General features: G+C 38.0%; 1 protein-coding gene across 1 annotated transcript in view; it reads right to left on the bottom strand.

Moving 5' to 3' along the window:
- Positions 1-25157, bottom strand: part of bach2b (BTB and CNC homology 1, basic leucine zipper transcription factor 2b) — a 275648-nt gene extending 250491 nt beyond the window's left edge. Inside the window, exon 1 of the mRNA XM_072555130.1 lies at positions 24627-25157. The gene's annotated coding sequence lies outside the window, so the exon portion shown is untranslated. The remainder of the gene's footprint in view (positions 1-24626) is intronic.
- Positions 25158-25437: the final 280 nt, after the last annotated feature.

The following is a 25437-nucleotide window of genomic DNA, read 5'->3' as shown; positions in this document are numbered from 1 at the left end:
GATTTGATAGAGTTCCAAAGATTCTCAGTGCTCAAAGACAAATATATTCCTTATCGGAGTTAAAATGAGTGACCCCTTACTTTCAAAAGTTACCCCTAGCTTTAGATTCTCTCAAATGAGGAAACATTCCTTCTACCTGTAGGCTATCAAAACACCTCAGGATCTTATGTGTTTCACTCAAGTCGCCTCTTATTTTCTTAAAGTCCAGTGGATACAAACCTTACCTGTCCAATCATTCCTCAGAAAACAACCTGCCCTTTTCAGGTATCTGTCTCGTAAATCTTGAAATGATTCCAATCCATTTACATCCTTCTTGAGAAAAGGGAACAATACTGTACAAGATGTAGTCTCATTTGAGCGCTTGCTACTTTTGTATTCAATTCCCCTTGCAATAAATTATAATATTGTTTGCTTCCCCAATTACTTGCTGCATCTGCAGACTCTTCTTTTGCAACTCTGGCACTAAGACACCAGATTTCTCTGCATTTGTTACAAGAAGGGAAGAACCTGTTGTTGGAAAAGTAGGCTCCAGAGGTCACGGATTTCAGGTAACTAGTAAAAGTGCTCAAAGTGACACGAGGATCGTTTCTTTACACAGCAAGTTGTTGTAATTTTGTATGTACTGAGTGGAAAGATGGTGAAAGCAGATTTAATGGCTACCGTTAAAGAAATTTGGAAAAACAGCTGAAGAAAAATAATTATAGGGCATTGTAAAAAAAGCAGTGTTTGGATAGCTTTTCAGAAATCCATTGCAAACAGGATGGATCAAACGGCCTTTTTCTGTGCTTTATCATTCTATGATCTAAGGTGTTCACAGAAATGTCCCGCGTCAGGAATTTTCTCCTTTCTAATTAAATTTTTCACTTGACAATGTCACACATCTTTTGTCTCCACTGGCAGGTGTTAGTTATATACTTATATTAGGAATATTAGCATTATAACTTTAAATGTGTTGCACTTCTTTTCTGTGGAACTTTGGCAGAAAACAGGAAGTGGAAAAAGCCAGATCCTGCTCTGGATCATTACCAAGCAATCGCGAATAGATATTTCATGTGGTTGTCAGATGAGGATTATAATCAGGCTGATAAATCTACACCCTGAGTTTTAATAAATGGTTACATTTGACATCCATGACTTATAGATAGAGAACAACCACTTGAGAGGTACTGAAGAGCTGCGAACAAATAACAAAACTGCACACCAAAGTGAATCAACTCTTTCGTGAGAGGGACTAAGTGAGGAAAGGGAGGAAAACTGAAAAACAAGTCGGTCCCAAGTCAACAATAAGAAAATGCCAAGAGAATGAGATAAATGTTGTAATTATATCTCAAGGTATAGATGACAATCAAAAGCTGGATAAATTTCAACCTGGCAGCACTGAGTGTTTAACGTGGAGCAACTTCAAGACATGACTTGTGAAAAACACAAGTGAAGTCAAGCATTTGGGGCTGCTTTGCTGCAGATTGTTGGCAAAAGACAACAATAATGTGTTTGCAAGGAACTGTATTTCCTAAGTATTATGAATCATACAAGAGGAGCTTTACTTATACCATGCTCTAGTCTTACAGAACTCCGCATTCTGTTGTAGCACTCTCATGCTGAGTCACGAGGTCTGAAATAAACAGAAAACTTCTGAATTTTACATTATATAATGAAAGAAAATGCAGAAACTGTGATAATGAACATTTTCTTTACATTTCTATCAAAACCTTTTTTAGAAATAACTAACAACTGCAACATTGGAAATTCCAATCAAGTTTTCCTCTGCAGTTCCAAGTACATTTATGTTTCATGTCTTTTCGAAAGCAAACCCTAATGCCACACTTTGGGAAGAATCAACATCTTTTGCAGAAATCAACTGTACAAGTTCAAAATCATTTTCAAGTTGATCCTTCAGTTAATTTTCTCAGCAGTCAGATGGTTAGCACATTCCCAGCAGGCAGAAGACACTTGCATATTTTTAAATTCACTTTCCCAGACCCTGATGGAAACCCACCCCTTCACAAGCAGTTGGGGGTCATTCCTGCAATAACAATGATGAAAACAATCAGTCACAGCTCTATCCCAAGAAATCTCATCAGAGCGCAAGTCTAATTCAGTACTCAGGTAACACTGGTCAAAATACAAATATTATCTAATCAACCTATATAGAGGTACACATTTCCAAAGCAAGTGGGACCTGGCTCAGAAGTAGGGACAATACAACTGCATCACAAGAGCTCCACTCTGAACAAAACAGAATTTTCTTGGGCGAATTACGTCCATGTGACAGCTCGTTGAAGGTCCTTATCTTTTCCCTATTAGTATGCCAAGTGGTTGCACAAGCTGACCAAAAGGGGATGTCTAGTGAGGTGGAAATAAAAACATGAGCATAGAATTTTATTTTTAGTGAAGTTGAGAGTACTGGAATTGCAGAAAAAGCATTACACCAACAATAAGGCTGATAGTTAAGACATCCTTTGCAATGTGCAGTCATTTAGCAAACATGGTCAATCAATCTGAACAATGTTGCAAAGATGAGAGGTAAAGGACGTGACAAAATGGAGATCATTGCAATCTGGAAATGTGTTTGAATAATGTTAAAGTTTTTAAAATATTTAAAGTAACTTAGAAATTTGTATGCTAACAGCGACTTTGAAAACAAAATTCAGTAGATAGATTTAAATATTTGGTATCTGCATAACACTTCAAAAAGTACTTAACTGGATGTCAAGCATTTTATAATCAGTCTAAGAACATGATAAAACAATGTTAACAAATGGTAATCAGTGATTGTTTCTTTATTAGTATGTATAGATAAAGTTAGGGACATTTTTAAGGAAACTTGTTTACGGATGTTTTACATCCAAATGGTAAAAATTTGGTCAAGGAAGTACATTTTAAAGAGTGCCTTAAAGGAGAAAAGCTGGAAAGAGAGGTTGAGAGATGAAGGAATGATATTCCAGGCTTTGTGGCCCAGACAACTGCAGGCAGCAATGGTAGAGTGATTAAAAGCACAGGATGCTAAATTAGAGGTGGTATAATATTTTGGAGGGTGTCTGGCTGGAGGAGATTACAGAAAGAGAGGGACGAGACTATATGAGTTTTTGAAACTAAGCATTAGAATTAAGGTCAAGTCAATGCTTGACTGAGAGTCAATGTAGGTTCACAATCTGGGTGAAGAGCCATCATGCAACTTAAGATGGGTCAACAAGAGTTTTGGATCAGCTCAATTTCACGGAGTGTAGAATATGGGACAACATCTCAAAGTGAACTGCATCAGTCAAGTCTACAGGCCATAAAAATATGAATGAAGTTTTTCAACAACAGACATGCTGATACAGAGATGAAGTCAAGTGATGTTCAGATCACGATAGCGCAAATTATGAGGTCAGAAGCTCATGTTCGATCAGATAATAATAATAGAACTGTTGTAAGTATCTTTAACACGATTATTTTCAGACATTTATCAGACACTTAGATACAAACTGATTTTTCATACTTTATCTGCTGTAATTCACTTATGCATTAGACAAAGTTGAATACAATATTCATAGAGATGTACAGCATGGAAACAGACCCTTCAGTCCAACCCCTCCATGCCGACCAGATATCCCAACCCAATCTAGTCCTACCTGCCAGCACCCAGCCCATATCCCTCCAAACTCTTCCTATTCATATACCCATCCAAATGCCTCTTAAATGTTGCAATTGTACCAGCCTCCACCACTTCCTCTGGCAGCTCATTCCATACACGTACCACCCTCTGCGTGAAAAGGTTGCCCCTTAGGTCTCTTTTATATCTTTCCCCTCTCACCCTAAACCTATGCCCTCTAGTTCTGGACTCCCCCACCCCAGGGAAAAGACTTTGTCTATTTATCATATTCATGCCCCTCATAATTTTGTAAACCTCTATAAGGTCACCCCTCAGCCTCCAACACTCCAGGGAAAACAGCCCCAGCCTGTTCAGCCTCTCCCTGTAGCTCAGATCCTCCAACCCTGGCAACATCCTTGTAAAACTTTTCTGAACCCTTTCAACTTTCTGATAGGAAGGAGACCATAAATGCATGCAATATTCCAACAGTGGCCTAACTGTACAGCCACAACATGACCTCCCAACTCCAGTACTCAATACTCTGACCAATAAAGGAAAGCATACCAAATGCCTTCTTCACTATCCTATCTACCTGCAACTCCACTTTCAAGGAGCTATGAACCTGCACTCCAAGGTCTCTTTGTTCAGCAACACTCCCTAGGACCTTACCATTAAGTGTATACGTCCTGCTAAGATTTGCTTTCCCAAAATGCAGCACCTTGCATTTATCTGAATTAAACTCCATCTGCCACTTCTCAGCCCATTGGCCCATCTGGTCCAGATCCTGTTGTAATCAGAGGTAACCCTCTTTGCTGTCCACTGCACCTCCAACTTTGGTGTCATCTGCAAACTTACTAACTGTACCTCTTATGCTCACATTCAATTCAATTATGTAAGTAACAAAAAGTAGAGGGCCCAGCACTGATCCTTGGGGCATTCCACTGGTCACAGGCCTCCAGTCTGAAAAACAACCCTCCACCACCACCCTCTGTCTTCGACCTTTGAGCCAGTTCTGTATCCAAATGGCTAGTTCTCCCTGTATTCCATCAGATCGAACCTTGCTAATCAGTCTCCCATGGGGAACCCTGTCGAACGCCTTCCTGAAGTCCATATAGATCACATCTACTGCTCTGTCCTCATCAATCCTCTTTGTTACTTCTTCAAAAAGCTCCATCAAGTTTGTGAGACATGATTTCCCACCCACAAAGCCATGCTGACTATCCCAAATCTGTCCTTGCCTTTCCAAATGCATGTACATCCTGTACCTCAGGATTCCCTCAAACAACTTACCCACCACTTAGGTCAGGTTAACTGGCCTATAGTTCTCTGGCTTGTCTTTACCGCCTTTCTTAAACACTGGCACCACGTTTGCCAACCTCACCTGTGACTATCGATGATACAAATATCTCAGCAAGAAGCCCAGCAATCACTTCTCTAGCTTCCCACAGAGTTCTCGGGTACACCTGATCAGGTCCTGGGGATTTATCCACTTTTGCGCATTTCAAGACATCCAGCACTTCCTCCTCTGTAATCTGGACATTTTGCAAGATGTCACCATCTATTTCCCTACAGTCTATATTTTCCATATCCTTTTCCACAGTAAATACTGATGCAAAATATTCATTTAGTATCTCTCCCATTTTCTGTGGCTCCACACAAAGGCCGCCTTGGTGATCTTTGAGGGGCCCTATTCTCTCCCTAGTTACCCTTTTGTCCTTAATATATTTGTAAAAACCCTTTGGATTCTCCTTTATTCTATTTGCCAAAGCTATCTCATGTCTCCATTTTGCCCTCCTGATTTCCCTCTTAAGTATACTCCAACTTTCTTTATACTCTAAGGATTCACTCGATCTATCCTGTCTATACCTGACATACGCTTCCTTCTTTTTCTTAACCAAACCCTCAAGTTCTTTAGTCATCCAGCATTCCCTATACCTATCAGCCTTCCCTTTCACCCTGACAGGAATATACTTTCTCTAGATTCTTGTTATCTCATCTCTGAAGGCTTCCCATTTTCCAGCCATCCGTTTACCTGCGAACATCTGCCTCCAATCTACTTTCGAAAGTTCTTGCCCAATACCATCAAAATTGGCCTTTCTCCAATTTAGAACTTCAACTTTTAGATCTGGTCTATCCTTTTCCATCACTATTTTAAAACAAATAGAATTATGGTCGCTGGCCCCAAAGTGCTCCCCCACTGACACCTCAGTCACCTACCCTGCCTTATCTCCCAAGAGTAGGTCAAGTTTTGCATCTTCTCTAGTAGGTACATCCACATACTGAATCAGAAAATTGTATTGTTCACACTTAAGAAATTCCTCTTCATCTTAACGTTTAACACTATGGCAGTCCCAGTCGATGTTTGGAAAGTTAAAATCCCCTGCCATAACTACCCTATTATTCTTACAGATAGCTGAGGTCTCCTTACAAGTTTGTTTTGAATTTCCCTCTGACTATTGGGGGGTCTATAATGCACAGCACAGCTGTAATGCTATCCCTTATCAAAAATGTCACTCCCCCTCCTCTCTTGCCTCCCTTTCTATCCTTCCTGTAGCGTTTGTCTCCTGGAACATTAAACTGCCAGTCCTGCCCATCCCTGAGCCATGTTTCCGTAATTGCTATGATATCCCAGTCCCATGTTCCTAACCATGCCCTCAGTTCATCTGCCTTTCCTGTTAGGCCCCGTGCATTGAAATAAATGCAGTTTACTTTATTAGTCCTACCTTGTCCCTGCCTGCCCTGACTGTTTGACTCACTTCTGTTCTCAGGTGTACCCATCTCAGATCGATGTCTTTCCTCACTACCTCCCTAGGTCCCACCTCCCCACCTTACTAGTTTAAATCCTCCCAAGCAGTTCTAGCAAATTTCCCTGTCAGTATATTAGTCCCCTTCCAATTTAGGTGTAATCGGTCCTTCTTGTACACTTCTACCCCAAAAACGATTCCAATGATCCAAAAATGTGAATCCTTCTCCCATACACCAGCTCCTCAGCCATGCATTCATCTGCTCGATCCTCCTATTCCTGCCCTCACTAGCTCGTAGCACCAGGAGTAATCCAGATATTACTACCCTTGAGGACTTCCTTTTTAAATTTCTGCCTAACTCTCTGTAATCTCCCTTCAGAATCTCAACCTTTTCCCTTCCAAATTAAAAGAAATTAAAAGTTAGGCTAATTGGAATTTTTTTTAACCATAGATCATGATGACATAATTTACCTGGGGGCACTGAAACTCCATTTGGGGACTGTCCCCTTAAAAAAGGGTCATTTTATTTCATGACTAAAATCTCCACATATAACTCCAAAAGTTGGCAACCAGATCTAATGTTTGCATGTAAAAGAATGTTAACAGTATTGGTATTCCATGTTCATAAAGTCACAGTTGCATTGTAACATTCATACTACGCATTTATCTAACTACAGAGTGCACTGCTTAACTTCATTTAATTTTTTTTGATAAACTTAGTTTGAGGGGTTATGGAAAAATTGTGAAGGCTGAAGTGGGAATGCAAGATTCAAGATGGGTTTCAAACCTTCAACCAAAACGGGCACATCTAACCACAAGTTTAGTTAAACACCTACAGCAGGCAAATCAGTATCAGTGAGAAGCTACCACAAAAAGATTCAGCCTTATAACGGACTGGTGGATTACAGTATGTCACTATGTACGACAAAGGAAGTGGGTGCGACGCCCTTTCACTGTCCCTCCCCCACCACCTGTATGAATCTCACAGGAAGCAGACAGTCCCCACACACTTTCCAGCTGCATCATATGAGCCACAATATATCTACAAAATAGATACATATATATATATATCAAACACAATAAAAATACCATCTTACAAAATTTGCTTACAACCACTGACATATGTTCTCAAATTTTTCATCTACAAAATCTTGGTACCTTTGAAACTGCTGAACACAGCGCAAAAAACAAATAAATAATAATTCAGAAGTAGGTAGTTGGGTTTCAGATATGGGTCAACAGGGAATATTCATGCTTTTCCAAAAATTTCCAAGGAAAAATTCTTCTTGGAGAATGGTTGATCATATCACAATCCTTATTCAACATCTGTTTTAGCCTTTCTGCAAGATACTAATTATTTTTTTGAATTCTCAAACAGTTCTTCATAAAAACAAAACACTAAAATGGTACTACTAAATGTGCACTTTCCAAACCAGTATATTTAAAAGTAAATGCCTCTTTTCGAATATGTTACTACAGCACTGAAAACTGTATGGTTCAGAGGCTAACTGAAAGACGTAATATTATAGCATACAAAGGTGGCACTACTCAATGTACTTTTGCAGATTCATATTCATTCAATTATTCTTCAAAAGATGCTTTTATTGTGTTTTCTTCAAAATATTATAGTATCCAAGTTAATTCCATATTGTTATACTAGCATCAAAGTCAAAAAAACTGTATTTCAGTGGTTCACCTGGGTATATAATTGTGGACTGTCATGCCTATGTTGATGCTGCATTAGTGTTATACAATCCAATTTTCTCGACCAGATATAATGTACACAATTATGTATGTTATCTGATATCCGTCAGTATCTTTAATGCACTCTCTCTTTAAAATTGCAGCTACAGAACAACAAACTTAAAAGTCACAGTAAATTCAGGAACCATACAAGTCAAACTCACCAATATGAGAAAAAGCAGGTGTCAATTCAATTTGATAAGAAGAATTTGAAGGAAGCAAATGAAACAACTTTAAAGATAGTGAAGGAACAGATACACCTGTCAGCGTATGTGCACAAATCTTGGAGGATAGTGGTACAAAGTTCATATGATCTTTTAAAAACATATGGAGTTTAAGAGGCATTTGGATAGGTATATGAATAGGAAGGGTTTGAAGGGATATGGGCTGGGTGTTGACAGGTGGGACTAGATTGGGTTGAGATATCTGGTCAGCGTGGACAGGTTGGACCGAAGGGTCTGATTCCATGCTGTACATCTCTATAACTTGATGACTCTAAGTGGATTTAAAAGCAAGGACGTTATACTGTTAAAATACTAGTTAAGATTCATTGTATTGGGTAGTGTACACAAGGCTGGATGCCAGGTTCTTGGAGAAGGTACAGGAGAAATTACACTTTCTTCTCCCAAAATGTTTACATAACATTATTTTACTGAGTTAAGATTAAAAGGCACAAACATGGATAAGGAGTCCCGTTATTAAACAAAGCAGAAGTACAAGATATAATTGTGAATTCCATATCAGTACATAAATGTATTATCAGAAAAAAACATTAATGACTTAAGCACAGGTGCATTGCTTGAACCCATTGAAAAATGCAATAATTACAAACTATCCTGAAAAAACGCCATTGACGTTAACTGCCGCTATTGATTGATTTGGTGTTTCAACATTCTTGTTAAATTAATTAGTGTCATGATGATATTTCTTCATAAGATTTTTAAAAAGTAAATTGAAGCACCCAAACTCTGAAATAAATGTTGAACAATTTGGGAAATTATGTAATACCTGAAAAAAGGTAATTTAATGTAAAAAGCAATGATAAATTCTGTTGGGAGAATTCTGTCTCTCTTTCTCCAAAGATAACTGTCTAAACTGCTGAGTATTTCCAACATTTTGTTTGTAGTAAAGGTTAATTAATATTTTGAGCAGAGTTCTTGTGTCAGAATGTATCATCTGGGAAATATATTGGAGGAACTATTGAACTTGTCAGAATGAATCAGCTGAATGAATATCAATCATTACTCCATCTTATCACTTCACTATTTTGGTTAAGTCTGGGCTCCAGTGTTTAAAGGAGATTGTGCTGCACAATTTCAATTGGTTGCAAATGAAAAAAAAGGTTGGTCTTCCAATTTTGCAATTGTATTTTAAAAAGGTATAACTGATGCATAATTCATTCTGCTGTCATTGATTGTGGAAGAGGGACATTTTGATTTCCAATCTGCTTCCATGAAGAGTACAGTGTAACCTAAACATTCCATTAATCTTTGGGAGAACTCCAGTAGCAATTTGGTAATATATCCAAAAATAATATCCTGGATTCGAAATAAGTATACTTGAGTTAATTAGCACTACTGTCATGCAGAGTTGAGAACTGATTAGCAGTGCCAGTTGATTAACTTTAATTAGTCACTTTTAAGAGTGCAGTAATCTGTTTCAAACAAACAGATGTTGCAGACATGCAAAAAGTAAGTTGCAATTCCATATAAATAATACAATTCAAATCTCTTGCAGAGCAGATTAGAAACCAGTTACTTAAAATGCGAATACGAAACAAAATTTGTAAGGTGATTCATATTACAGACGAGTTGATTGTGGCCTTGGATATTCGCAGACTGAATCACAAGTACTGCCGAAATTGATGGGATGAAAATTTCCCAGGTTCAATGAATGTTGTTCCTTGCAAAAATGAGCAATAGCATAAAATTAACTTCCTCACCAATTGAGAATGTCAGATTAAAATGTAAAAATATCACCTTGGTATAGCAAGCCTTCTGAAACCAAGGTGTATTAATGAATGGTGCAGAGAAAAGCCAGCTTTATTTTGCACATAGGTTGTGTTATACCTGCCCTGAAAGTAATTGATGAGAACACAACATGGGAAGTGTTTGATTCAGCAACAAGGATTTGCATTCATCTAACAAAGTGGTAACAGAAAAACTCAAACACAGAGACATAGCCAGGATTGCAGCATGTAGATACACAGAACAGGGCTGGGACCCCTGAAAGTTTGACCACCTTGAAAAGGAAAAGGAAGGCACTGCAAGCAGTTAGAAGAAGAGTTTGTATAAACTGCTATGTAGAACTGGGAGATGCTGCAGAGATAAAATGGAATTAAGCTACCAGAAATTATACATAAGGAAGATTTAATGCATTCATTAGAAATAGTAAGAGGAATGGGCTATTTGGCCCTTTGACTCTGGTGCACCATTCAACTCAACCTTGTACTTATGGAGACCCAATGAAAGTTCACAACTCATTCTTCGTGTAAAATAGGAGGTGAAGCTTCTTTACCATTTGTCAAAATATTTGGAACAGATAATATTGCAAAACTCGGCCAAATAAAATTTACCCTTGAAGGTCATAATACATAAACTATAAACAATGCATTTTTCTCTCACTTCAACTGCTGTGAAAATAATTAAAACAGGTCATCCACCATAAAAGTCAACTCCTGTTTTAGCTGTTCAATCTGTATACTTCAATCACAGAAACAAGTCAGTCTGCAAAACAAATCAGCTCTCAGAAATGAAAAGAATTCAAGTCCACCAGTATTTGGTATTCAAAGTTTGAATGGATTATAAAAACTATTCGAGATTCGTGATTCTATTCTAGCATCATTTAAATATGAAAAGGGAAGAAAAATAACAGAATTGCAAGATTTTGTTTTTTTTTTCCAGAAATATTAGTCATAATGAAATTTGGGATTGGCCAATTTATGGCCAGTTTTAATCATCATGATCACTATTATAATTCTGGACTGAAACCAAATCAATGAACTGTTAAACCTTGTCTGGAAGTTGAAAGCACAACAAGAAAACAACACGTGTTTTGTCATAATGTTTGGCTGGAGACAGGAATGCCACCTGAATCCAGGTATAGATGATGGCCTATGATGAATCTGCAGGGGGGTTAATTTTAACTTTTTTTCCATAGTTTTGACAGACTGATTGGCTTGTTGTAACAGCAGCAAGCAGCCAGATCACTCAGCAACTCCAGTAAAAGTTTTGGGCAGCATTTAATGCACCTGTGAAAGACAAAACTTCATTGGCCAAATGAAACAAATTAGTGGAAAGTATCATTATTGTTTTCTAGGACACGGTGCTAAGAGGTTTTTATGAGTTAACTGGTCTGAAAACTGGCGATGGTATACTACATAAATTTCCTATTGGTTATACAAAAAACAGAAATTGTGCAACAAAGGTACTCAGATTTCCAAAATGATCTCCATCTCTAAAGCACAAAGTCAATAAATTATGCTTATAGTGCAATATAATAACCCTTTTCTAAACATTATTATTAACATTTGTAATTACCTCTTTTTAGGGCAGTATTAACAGGGCTGTGTTTAGTACCAAACTTACAGCAACTACCCAGTGTGAATTCAGGCAAACCATCAACTGACTTCTAAATTTCAAGTCTTCTCACTTTGAACAGATTCATTTTGTGCTGTGTCTTTGGAGGCAAACATGTCTTCTTTAACCCAATTGTCTATGTTGATTTAAAATCAACAGAGGCAACTTGTGTCTTCATACTCTCGCCCTGCTGTGCCTATCAGGATTGCATTTTGAAAATTCAAGTGTGTGATATGCATATCTTTCCAGTCATTAAATTTTAAACCATCAGAAAATTGCACTCAAAATTAAGTACATTAACTGCAAGTGGGCAAGGCTGTCATGGAGTATGAATTTTGAGTATTTGCCCTCATAGACATACTTTAAAAATGCAAAGCTGCCTTCAATCATTCTGCTCTGTACACCTGTGGAATCATGGTACATCCCATGAGAAACATAGCAATCTTGTCCATTAACAATGATATAACACAAAAACTGCCCAATTTCATTGTGCTACTAAGGACCTTTGCCAACCAGAAGTACATATTGGAAATTCAAGTGAGATTACTATGTTCCAACCATTAATTATATGTTTAGAAATACATATGCTACATGTAACCACATTTCTAACATATGCACAACAATGCAAAGTTGGAAGTCTGAACTGTTTATTCCGGAAATCCATTTTCTTGAGAAATTGTATCAAAGAAATTCAGTATTTATCAGGTTCTTCACTTCTTGTGTCACTATTGTACACAATATTCTGTATGTTTATATAAAGCATTAACTAAAAGACTATGACTATAGTCCACAGGGTTATGGAAGATTTCCTACAATGAGCTATTTTCAATTTGTTACTTGTAAATGAATGTTAGCTGCCAAATTTATCATTTCTCAGCAACAGATGTTACAAATCACCAATTGGAAGACTCAAATACTTCTTGGAGAGCTGAAAGACCTTTATAGATTTCTTTTTCTTCTAAACCTGACTGGAATATTCCCTTGTAAGATTGGACACTGACCTATAATTCAGCCTTCGCATATTCTTCATGTGAAAGCATAGACGGTGAGTTTTAACAAGCTATTTGAATGCAGACATCATCATAGACAAGCTCATTGCTGTCTTCATCAGATTTCAAACATTAAGGACAATGAAAGAATAAAATTTCGTAGTTGTAAGGAGAAGGGGACTCGGAATTTAATATTCCCAGTTAGAACATTTTCAGGAAGGATAGGGTGATAAAAGAGGCGGGGGTCATGGACAGGTGGCAGTGATGGTGGAAACTTCTAACACAGTACAATAGTGTAAGCACAACATGAACATTAAGCAAAAGATGGACCAAAAAAAAAGAAGGGAGACTACGTGACAAAACCTTATATGCTGGACAAAAATAGAAAATCATATAAGCTATTTTTTGAAAAAAAAAGAGCTGCAAAACCGAGATCAGCCAGAAATGCAGAATTGTTGCAGCACTAAGGAGAACATTCAACCCTTTGTGTTCACACCTGCTCTCCGAATGAGCAATTCACCAAACAACATTCTCCCACCTCCTCCCTGTAACCCTGAGGTTCTTCCATTTCAAATAGCAGTCCCATCCCTTTTGAATTGAACCTGCCTCCACCAAACTTTCAGGCAATGCATTCCAGACTTTAACCTTTCACTGCAAGCAAAACCATTTTCCTTATCTGGCTTCTCCTTCTTTTACCAATTATTTAAAAGGAATTGCTATGAAGTTCTATGGTACAACATCACAGAACATTGTTACTTAAGAAGTTAATGCCTGAATATTTCTGTGTGCATGCCAGAAATATAGGGAGAAAAATATTTGCCCTTCCATTTATCGAATAACAAATTTTGAAGATCATTCCAGGACATCTGATGAACCACAGCTATGCATTTGGATCTTGGTTGAAGTTTCATATTCACTTGTTTTTCTGATTTACAGTTTTATTTCATTAACTGACACAGCCCCTAAAATTAACCACTTTTTACAATCCTGAAAAGGACTGCAACAGAAAAAGTAAATCAACAAAAGCAAATCTTTAAACTACCAATTGGATTTATTGATCCCAACTATAACTGCATAACGATTTGTAAAAACATGTATTCAGGTATGAGATAAAATGAATTTTTATCATACCCTGCTCTCTCAGTCTCTAAGTCCATTCATAAGTACTTATCATCAATAAAAGTAAACAACTTTGAATTGTCTTACCTCTATTAAAAAAACTCAGCAAAGCCATCGAAAGTCAATGAGACATAAGTTTAGTCACCTTGAAAGAGATACATCATTCACTCAATCTTCTACAATATTAAATTATAAAAAGGTGTTAATTACCTGAAACTGCCTTATATATAAGATTAATTTTCTAAAAAAACATTTGCCGTTTAACCAGCAAAACCAAATTTCCATTTTAGTAAAGATAATGTCCACATCACAACACTTGATCAAAATTGATAACTGATATTTCAACATGCTCAGTGTACAGAAGGCAGCTGGAAACAAAAAAAAGTGTGAGCTAATAATCATGCAGCGAGGGCCAAAAGGGCATCTGGTGACACTGGAGAATTGCAGACGTAACAGTCCATCTCTGTCCGTGACCAATAAGCATTAAGGATTGAGAAATAAACAGAAATGTAGCAAACAAAGCCATTGTGTGAATTAAATTTACACATACAGAAAGAGAAATGAAAATAAGGAAAGACCAAATTACAACACAGAAAAAAAAAGGGAAAAATGAGTAAAATTATTCATAGTTTAAAAATCTCTAAAAACAATTTACTGCATGTAGGCAAGGGACTATGCAGTTTAATTATAGAAGAAATACAGACCACAATCTAAAGATATTCCTTCAAACATACCTGGATATGGATGCTGTGCCTGCGGAATGGTTGCCAAGAAAAATTCAAGTCAACTAGCCTGGCAACTGCCTTGTAAAAAGCAGGTCATAGCTGACAATTATAATAGGGTCTTTTCAAAAAATAACAGGAGTGTAACAATGGAAAACAGGTGGATGATGTACCCATGCAATTTCAAAAAGTTCAGGAATCTTTTGATAAAATTAAGAATAAGGTATTGGAGGAAATCTGTTAGTATGAAGATGGTATTGGTCAAAAGATAGAAAACTTAATGCTTAATAGACAGTTTTTGAACTGAAGGGACATGAATAGGATTTTGCTCCAAGAATCTACTGGACATTTTACTGCTTTGAGCATGAAATGAAAATTTACACACAGGGAGCGTGACTAATTGTTAAGACAACTTCATACACTCAAGTCGTGGGTTAGTAGATTGTGTAGATAGATCTCAGGTGAACTGTAAGGTAAAGGACGATGATGTGATTCAATTGGAGTAGAGGTAGTTGTGGGAAGAATGAATGAGAAGAAAAAGTGAAAGCTCCCAGGCATTCAGATACACAGATGTTTAAAAACACAAGCTGTCTAGTAAAGGTGTACTGGCATATGAGGAGCAGGGATTTAAAAATTAAGAGCATAGATGCAACAGTAAAATCCCAAAGTTATATACATAACTTATTGGTTATACCACATTTAAAATATTGTGTCCAGTTTTATAATGTACCAGAAATCAGCAGCCAGTCGATCTTTGAATGGCTATGTAGCACACTTGCCAAAAATTAAGTTAATCCACAAAATACATGAGGCATACACAGAGTGAGAAGTTTATAAAGCAAGAAGGCAAAGAGAACAACAAACGTAAGAAAAACACAAAGTAAAATCTATTCAGACTGATAAAGACAGCAGCATGAAATATTGGGCAAAATATTCAACTGCAGTCAACCAGATCACAGGCGGTAATGGATTGAATCAGCTGCCTGTGTTAAACCCAGCACAAGCCTTCTTCACTTGATGTCAATGGAAACAAAAACCAAGCAGGGTGCACTATGGGTGACCAATCTGCAACATCGATTTACATCTCACCAAAACTAAAAGTTTCACCCCTGTCTTAGTACCATTTCAACAAGAAACAGAGAGCAAGACAGAACAAGAAGATTTTTTTAAAAAAACTAGAAAAATACATTAAAAAGTATGAGACATGCAGGTAATTTTATTTTGCCTGAAGTGGTATATGCTAATTTTATTTTAGGCTATGCTATCAGTTAGTAATTACAGAGTGCTTTGAAAATTTAGTAAATAAATATGAAATAACACAAAAATATATTATAAACAGTTAACAGTAGATATATTACATTGTAACAAAAGAGTCAAGAAAATAAAGGCTGAATAGATTTGCCAGAATAGGCAAACTAAAAATAGTCTGGAATAGTGAAGTATATATCTTTTCATTAATGAGTTCTCAGAATATTTCAGTCACTTTACAACAGTGTCTCCTAGAAATGCACTTCCTTCTTTGAACAAAATAGTGTTCATTCCATCAAATTGCCATTTCCTTTCATTTGAGCATTTGAATCCCTTATGCCACTTATGCACCTGGAGATGTGAATCTAGATAGAAGACACTTTATAAAATCAAAATTATGTGTGTTGTGTGTTCAAACTTCACAGTTGTTCTTAAAGTGATTGCCAGCTGAATTTATTACAATTATCAGTAGGCAGAAAGTATAAGTATCTGTTTTGGTTCTTTGGACAGCAATTTCACCACCATGAGAAAGGGCAGCATGGGTTGAAGATACACATCAGGACTTGAGCATGTGGACGAAGTTGATACCAAGGTACAGCAAAAGTGTTAAGTTTTTAAGAAGTGTTAGCTTTCAAATGAGTCATTAAACATCCTCAGTTACCTCCTGAGCGAAGCACCAAAGAGTCAATGGTACTATTTGAAGAATAGCGGGGCTATATGACATTTCTCCTTCACACTACCAAAAGCAGATTATCCAGCAATTTGTTAATTTGCTGCATTAGATATCTTGCTTCTTGCAAACTGATTAACATATTCGCCCAGATACAGCAACTATACTTTAAAAATAAATGAAATGGTTTAGAAGTCTGAGGGGATATAAACAATGCAACACAAATGCAATCATATTATTTGTAATCTTTAAACTTTGGTAAATAAGTACAAATTAAAATCAGAAATTGAAAAAATAGCTCAAAAAGTCATATTTTTCTTATCATAAGGAAGAATGGAAATTGCAAATTGTTAATTAACTTAATTTAAAGAGAACAATGTTTTTTTTCTGAAGCGATTATATTGGATTCAATATGTTAGCTATCTTTCTCTCACCATAGATTCTGCCAGAGTTGCTTAATTTCTCAAGCATCTTCTTTTTGACTTCAGATCTCCAGTATCCACATAATTTTGCTGTTATTTGATTTAATTTATAGTATGTGATTTTAAAAAAAAACACAAGGCTTTGGGATTGTTTACATGAATAGAAGGACATGACTAATCTATGATTATAGAATGCAATTTTTACTTTTATAATAAAAATTGAAACATATTACCTTTGATTTCAAAAGTTCATTTTTGACACATTAATATATCAATGAAACCTTAGGGGCACAAACTCCAAGCAATATGAATTGGTGGTGCTGATTTATATCCATGTGGCTAAGAAAAATTTGGTCTTAGATTCATAAATTTAATTAAAATTGACTGCTTTACTTTTAAAAATTTTGAAGATCAGCAGAAAATAAACATGAGGTAAGACAGCTATTTGAATAAAGCTCATTACTTTACAATTTTAAAACATAGCAATTGATTGTTCTGTTTAGCTTATACAAAGTTTGATCGCAACATTAAACTTTTAGCACATTGTTTGTTTGTGTAAAATCATTTTAAATACCATAAATTGGATGCTGTTAGTGGGGAATGTATGATTCCCTCACCTTACACACACTTTGCTGTCTGTTAGTTCATTGATAAATATTGGGGATAATTGACACAGTCTTTGTTTGTGCTCCTTCAAGTTCCTGTTAATAATGATGCTTGGGGCCACAGTGGTAATGTCGCTACCTCTGGTTAGGGGACCTAGGTTCAAATGCCATCTACTCCAGAGGCAAACAATAACATCTCTATAAAGACTGATTAGAAAATATATAAGAATGCTTGGATACCCTGATGATGCAGTGAAAGCATCCCTAATTCTAGTCCAAAAGTCGCAAATTCAAGTTCCATCTGTTTCATAAGTATGTAACTGCATCTCTGATTAAGTGGATTAGTGAACAGGTGGATTTTTAAAATTCATTCATTGACAGGATAAGAGCATCACTGGCTAGGCCAGCATTTATTGTCCATCCCTAATTGCCCAGAGGGCAGTTAAGAGTCAACCACATCACTGTGGGTCTGGAGTCATATGTAGACCAGACCAAGTAAGGCTGGCAGATTTCCTACATTAGTGAACCAGATGGGTTTTTCCAACAAGCAACAATGGTTTAATGGTCTTCATTGGACACATAATGCCAGATTTTCACTGAATTCAAATTCCACCATCTGCCAATGTCTGGATTCAAACCTGGATCACCAGAACACTAGCTGGGTCTCTGGATTAACAGTCGAGTGATAATACCACTAGATTTATGCCTCCCCCAGAGAATACTCCTTAAATGGTTTTTAAACTTTTTCCTTGAGTGTAATTACATTTGCTTGTGCTTCTACCAGCACTAAATTAAAAATCAGATATAATGTGAAGCCTATAAATTACCTTTCTCATGCTAAGCTTGAGACTGCCTCATTTAATAAGGATAGAAGAACAAGGGTAAAAGTTTTGTTTCTGTGCTTCCAAAGCACTTTAGGTTCAACCATTACAAAAATCTAACTGCAAACCTTAAGTGAGCATGTGAAACTTCACAATATGCCCTCCTAATGTGTATCTGGAGCACACAAATTGATTTTTTTGTGCGCTATAATGCTATAGAATTAACAGACTACAGATGCAAGACTCTTCATAGAGTCATAGAGATGTACAGCATGGAAACAGACCCTTCGGTCCAACCCGTCCATGCTGACCAAATATCCCAACCCAATCTCGTCCCACCTGCCAGCACCAGCCCATAACCCTAAGGCTAGATGGATTGTTTGCTGTAGAGACTTAAAATAAATGCAGGAGTTAATGAATTGTCAAAGCAGTATGCTGGTTTTGTTTGGTGGATAGAGTAATTTGGGACACATTTTGGGTTATGTCTTTTGAGAGAGTAAAATAAAACATAAAACACTGATGTTTGCTTTTCATCTTTAAATTGATCTAAAAGAGGTGAAATTTGTAAATTATGGAAATTCTAAGAATAATTCCTTACATTTACACATAAAAGTTACTAAACCTTTTTGGTTTGTCTTAACCACTGTAGCAGCTATTGAGAAATTGGAAGTGTGGAAAGGTACAACCCAAACTTGGAATCAATCATTTGAAAAAAGTTCAACCATGGCTGGTAGAATTTGTTGAGTATCAACTATTCTTAAAAAGTGCTAAGGAGAAGTATCACAAGTGTGTGAGGCCATGAAATATAAGCAAGACTTCTAATAGGGAGATAAAAGAATAATTCTAAATGCTTTACAAACTTTTTTGAAAAATAACAAACTGCTAGTTTCAAAAACCACATGCCAAAAAGTCTATTGCCAAACTGTAACTGCCTGGAGAGCACATGGCATCAGATAATTAATCCAATTCCTTAAGATGGCTGTGCAAGTCTATGAGATCATATTGACAAACACTGTCTGTTTATTCCAAGATTGAAACCCTATATTCTAATGTTAGCATGTTTGTATACCTTAATCGTAACTCTAATGTTTTAGTTCATAAATCAAAAAGGTATGTTTTTGGCTGTGTCTGAGGGAGAGTGTTTCATCTCTGCAAAGCAACTGTCTGAAAGACTTGGTATTTGGCTTGTTTATCTTGAAAATCAAACAGCATTTACAATAATCTGCCATCAGGGATTAAATGAGCATAAAATAAAGTCCGCAATACAATGTAAAAGACGACTTCTGTTCGTAAAGTATTTTAACAAAATAAAGTGTACTTTTAATTCTGAAGACATGATCTCTTCCCTCCATCCGCCTCGCCAGTCAAAGGCTCTTTATTTCTCCATTGTGAACACTTTAAAGCTAATAAAATATACATTCAAAGTACACACAATTTTTAATTCCCAGCATTTTTCCCCCAAATTACTTGCAGCAATACCCAATAAATTAATCTTTAATTCCTGGAGACTCAAGTACAGTCCTATCCATGATGGTTTGCAAAGCTATATCACAAGGCACTATAGAAGCAGAAGTGATTATCAAGTAGTTAAAAGCAGGACTAGATGTTTGAATGAATAGATTAGTTCTGAGAATGCCATTGAAGATGAAGAACAACAATGTAGAAGAGAGTGCATAGATAAAACTGCTGAAAGCTCTGCCACCAGAAACAAAATTGAAAAGAGAATAATAAGGACATAGTCAGAATAGTCAAGGAACTGAACTGAAAGGACTAAAAAGAACTGATATGCGCAGTCTTTTAAGAATTCAGGACATACCAAAATACTTTATAGCCAAATAAAGTACCTTGATGTGTAGTCACGACAGTAATGTAAGAAATGAGGAAGCCAACTTAATACGAAGTACCTCTCAAACATCAGTTCTAGTGATAAAAGCTGCATATGCTAGAAATTCCAAATAAAAATATGCTGCAAACACTTAGCAGGTATGGTATAATCTGTGAAGAAAAAGTTATGCTTTGTTTAAAGTGTGTTCTGGGTTCTAATATCACATTCAACTTGAAACATTAACTTAATCCTCCACAGGGACACTGCAAGACCTGCTGAATATTTCTACTAAAACATACAAAATCAAAGAATATTAATGTGAGATGAAGGATAAATATTAGCAAGGATGCTGGAGAAAAGTCCCCTAACTCTTCAAGATAATGCCATTAGATGTATTACACCCACCCAAGAGGCCTCAGATTATTATTTTGTCCCAAAGACAGTGTCTCTGTTAGTCTAACATTGTAATGCATTGGAGTGGTAGCCTTCCCAGTGGGACATAAATTTGCGAACTTTGACTAATTGTGCCATCATTAGGCCATGATTTGCATTATGTAGGTTGTTGGTTAAACCCTCTTTTCTAATTTTATGTTTTGTTATGCTCATTCACTTTCCTGCATTTCACCCAGCTGGTGTGAATTATAACTGTGACAGTGAGTCACTATGGAAGATATGTAACAGCATGTTTACGTTGGATGCTGAATAAGTCTTTTCAGGCTTCAGTGGATCAGCAGGTACTATTTCCAAAAAGATTCCCAAGACTTTCATACGTTTAATATGTTTCACTAATCTTGATTACATAATACCTGAAACAAAAACAGAAATGAAAGACAGTGCCATTCTCACTTTAATGAAACATGCCTGCAAAATCAGGCTGCCCCCACAGACGTGTGGAACGCGCAATTCACAAAGATTAGATCTGGTCGGCAAGAAGCTTTTAGGTGCTGTAATATTTTCCGACCTTTCACCATCAAGTGCTGGGGATGCAACCGAGCGTTTCATCACAATGTTATCAGTAACAACAATGCTGATGAGTCACCGGCTGGTTACTGAGTGGCGGAAATCAGCGATCAGCTCTGACCGCCCTCGGTGTTGTACAGTTATGGGTGATGAATTGTTTGCACGGGTGGCAGGCATATGGGCTCTCGCTGCCCTTCGATCACGGGTGATTGGGGGGGAAAGGATTGGTGAGGGGGGGTGGGGGGGTTGGCGATGTTTGCAAACGCCCAGCTTCTTCAACAATACGCTCCGAACGCTGCCAACAATGACTGCAACACCGCGTTCCATCCGCTGACCCAGCCCACCAATCAGCACAGCGACCCGTTCCTCGCGGACCTTATTGGTTCCACTGAGCCAGACTCAGAAGGCAGTGGTCGCTGCTAACTGGCGACGGCGGCCTGTCAATCAAAGCGGCCCGTGGCCGGTGAGTGGGTTGCGATGATTCATTGGAAATGGCCGGGGGGGGGGGGAGGCGTCACGTTTTGGTCTGTGCGCAGGTGAGTCAGCAGCAAGGCTCCTGAAAGTGCTGACGCGCGGTCACCGCACGCACAGAGGTAGACAAACTGCGGGAGCTACTCAACACAATGTACAAATAACTGACACACATAACTCGACTGGCAAGCAGCAAACCGCTCGCTCTTTATCACGGCTTTGAGTGATTACTTTTAAAACCACAGATTAGTAAACAATACGACACTCAGCTGTGCAAAAGGCGATTATCTCCACCCTTGTTGTGCACCTCTATGTGACTACTTTCAAAGCAATTATTTAGTGCAGGTCTCTTCAAGTGTCCGTTCAGGCTCTCTTTTCCAAGACAATGCTTGAGTAATATTTTACAGGTAATACACAATGCAGATAAATGCTATGTATGGCTCCGCGGAATCCAGTAAACACAAATGATGAACTTAGTCCACAAATCTTTGTAGAAACGAAAAATGACCGTTGACGATATTGTGTATTTTGAAAATACACGATCAGTCATTCGTATTATATGAGAGGCCTATATTCCATAACTGCTTACATTTCGAGTTAAATATATAACTTTTCAGAAGTGTAGCTGTCACACTGCCACGTTTGGAAATAAAAAAGATAATCAAATAAGACGTTTCAGTTTCGATCTACAGAAGCTCGTTATTTCAATGCACCTTCGGGTACATTTTTAAAATGTTTGCAGTTGTAAGGTCTATTCGGGTAGAATGGGTAGGTGGAGAATAACATTGCCCTGGTTTGCCAAACATTGACAGTAGCATAAGGATTTCTTTTACAAAACGCTGCCTCTCTGAAATAAAAACAGAACCCTCTATATATGCAAGTAAAGTCGCTGAGTGAAAGAGAAAGACAGGTTTATTGTTGGGCCCAATTACCAGAAACGTTATCCCTGACAATCTCAATGTTTCTTCACACATTAGCCTACCTGTTTATTGGAACTGCTGAGAATGTTGTTCGCTTTAAAACATATACTGGGCATGTTTTATATTAAAATCCACTTATGATCATCCCTGAACTAATCTTTTCCCAGAAACAAGTTTTGTAATCTTAACGTATAAACAAAAATGCAACATTTCGATCTACTGCTTTTGTGCAAAAGATTTTAGTCATATAAAATGCAGGTAAATCTAATGCAGTTATGGGATCATATTTGGCACCAATGTTTTATGATTTTAAAAAAAGCGAGGTTCACAAATATTCTTAACTGAACCAGAAAATTAATATGCTGTATATTCTATTCCAGTTGTCTAATTCTGAACATCTCCGCCAAAAAAAGGGGAAACGTGAAGAGCAAGTTGCTGTTAATCTTAAGCTTTTGATCAACTAACCGAGCATTTCCATTCATTAACATAGCCTTGCCCTTTCTGTGTCTCAACTTAGCTCAATAATAGCTGTATGAATTTAGACATTACCTATTCCAGTCGGCTTGACACGGTGAATTCTAAAGTTTATTTTCCTATCTTCTGCCTAAACACTGTATTTCAGTTGTCTAGTATATTGCCTCAGTCTACATTTTAAGCAATGTCAAAACCTTGTTTGAGTTATCTTGAATAGGGGCTAGTTTGGAGATATGGCTGTTTTGGACCTATTCTACAACACTGGGACCTCAGCCAAGACCATGGAGGAAGCCAGAAGCTTTGACTGTAAACAATCCAGACTCGAAATATTGCCCAAAGTGATACTTTTCCACCACCTCCTAATTACATAAAGGACACAGAAAAACGCCCTTCCTCATAGAGAATTTTTATTTATTTAGAGTCATACAGTTTCAAAATTGTATCCTCCAGCGACATGTCAAATCTAGGTTGATAGCGGCAAGATGACAACACCAGGTCATTTACACGTCTCTATTCTTGTCAATGTGTCTCTAGCTCCACAAGGGCGCATAAACAAGAATACAGCGAGTTCTTTTGTCAGAATAGCGTATTTCATTCAACAACTACACTGAGTGCATGGAAAATTGTGGTAAACCATTAGAAGTTCTAATTATGATTTAAGAGTCCTGGCAGGATATTCCCGAAAAAATTCCGGTTGTGTATATATACATTTTTAAATGCTTAGATTTTGCCATCGTCACTGTTAAACAGCAAATGCAGGAAACAAATAGACATAATATTGTTCAAGGTATGCTATTATCAGAATAAGCCAGAGCTCGTACAGCATTTGCAAAAACCCAGGCATTTTTAAGATGGTTCAAGTTGCAACGAAAGTATGCAAGCTGCTAGCCAGAGCGCTCTGAAATGATCTCGGTCGCGCACTCAGCAATACATATATTTTCATTGACAAAATTGGACACCGCGTAATCTCTTTGGGCTATCGTTTTCCAGATATGGTCACTCTCCTAATTCTATAAACTGAATCGACTTAGCAATCGCGATCTTTACTCAACGCCACTGTTAAAAGGAACAAATAAAATCAGTTACAGAGGTAAACAATCGTTCTCGTGTAAACATGGTCATCATTGAGTTAAGGCTTCCGAACACATTTGCTGTTTATATACACAATACATTGTCACAAACACTGTATTTCAGGCTTGTTTGGTGTATTATACAGGCACCGATAGTAAAGAACACAAAAACATACTCGATATTATTTCACAATTGCACAAAGAAACTGCCAACATTTGTCTAGTTGTTGGCATTTCCAAACATTTTGAATGCATAATCGTGCAAAATGCTTGCACGTTCACAACACGAGATGTTTTGAGACGTGATTTTGCAACAAACAAACCTCTGAAGACAAAACATGAACAGATCGATGCAGAATGCCATTGTATTGGCAGAATCTGGAGCAAGATGCCAAGGGTTTTAATGCCTTTTACTGCTGCCATTTAGAGCTCGGTCAAGGCCTCGGCTCGGACTGTGCTCCAATTTTACTCAGCATGTCCGCATCGTGACAGCTCGAACCAACAAGCAGCAACCATGCTTGTCAGTGCGGCTGATTTGCCTCCTCTCTTTCTGCAACAAATCACATCAGCACAGCCACTTGTATCACAGAGGTCACGAACACTCCCCTCTCCCCACAATCATCCCTCCCAACCACCTTTAAAAAAAAATAAACAGATTGCATTCTCCTTACCGGTTAACTTTCGACTATGTTCAAGCCAGCTCCAAGTTCAAAACAAATACCTCATGATCCTGTGCGCCAAGCGCTTTCCAAAACGAGCCTGGGGACCGGCGGAGGGAGCGGAGCTGAATCGGCGCGGCTGCTGGCTTGTTTTGAATGTGTGTGTGGGGTGGGGAGAAAGAGTGAGCGAGCGGCGTGTTTGAGTTATGTTTTCCAATAGGTTAGTTGCCTCTCTTTCTCCACAACGTGGAGGTGAAGAGCTTGCAATCTTGAAGTGTACACAGTGAGTGAGAAAGAGAGAGCACGAAGCGAGCCCCCCACCCTGCGCCGTGCAGCGCCGCCACTCCTCCTCCCTCTCTCACTCACTCTCACTTGGTTTCATTTCTTGTTGACATTCAGCTGCTGCTGACGCTCTCTGTGTGTGTGTGTGTGTGTGTGTGACGCACGCGCCGCCGCTGCAAACCCCGGGAACGCTCCAGGGGAATGTCGAGTATACAACTTCTGCTCCCGATCGTGCGCGCGTTCACCGCCGCCGACGCGCTCTCCCGCCCATTTTCATTCCCTTCCATCGCCAGCACAGCCCACAGCCCCCACCCTCCCCCACGCTCCATCGCGCGCTCTGCGTGCACGCCCCTCCGAATCCGAAAGGTTTTGAGACCTGTTACGCATGCGTGCATTCCGCTCCGCTTCGTTGGGATTCCATCACTCGCTGGCCGCTGGGCGCATGTGCGGTGGTTCCTGCTTCTCACTCGCGCACGTGCACCCGCGAGGAGTGGGAGGAGGGGGAGAAGAGGGCGCGCGCTGTGTCAGTCCGCGCGATGCC

This window comes from Chiloscyllium punctatum, chromosome 3 (genome assembly GCF_047496795.1).
Source record: "Chiloscyllium punctatum isolate Juve2018m chromosome 3, sChiPun1.3, whole genome shotgun sequence".
In the NCBI taxonomy this organism is placed as follows: Eukaryota; Metazoa; Chordata; class Chondrichthyes; order Orectolobiformes; family Hemiscylliidae; genus Chiloscyllium; species Chiloscyllium punctatum.
This window is presented reverse-complemented; position numbering and strand designations above follow the sequence as displayed.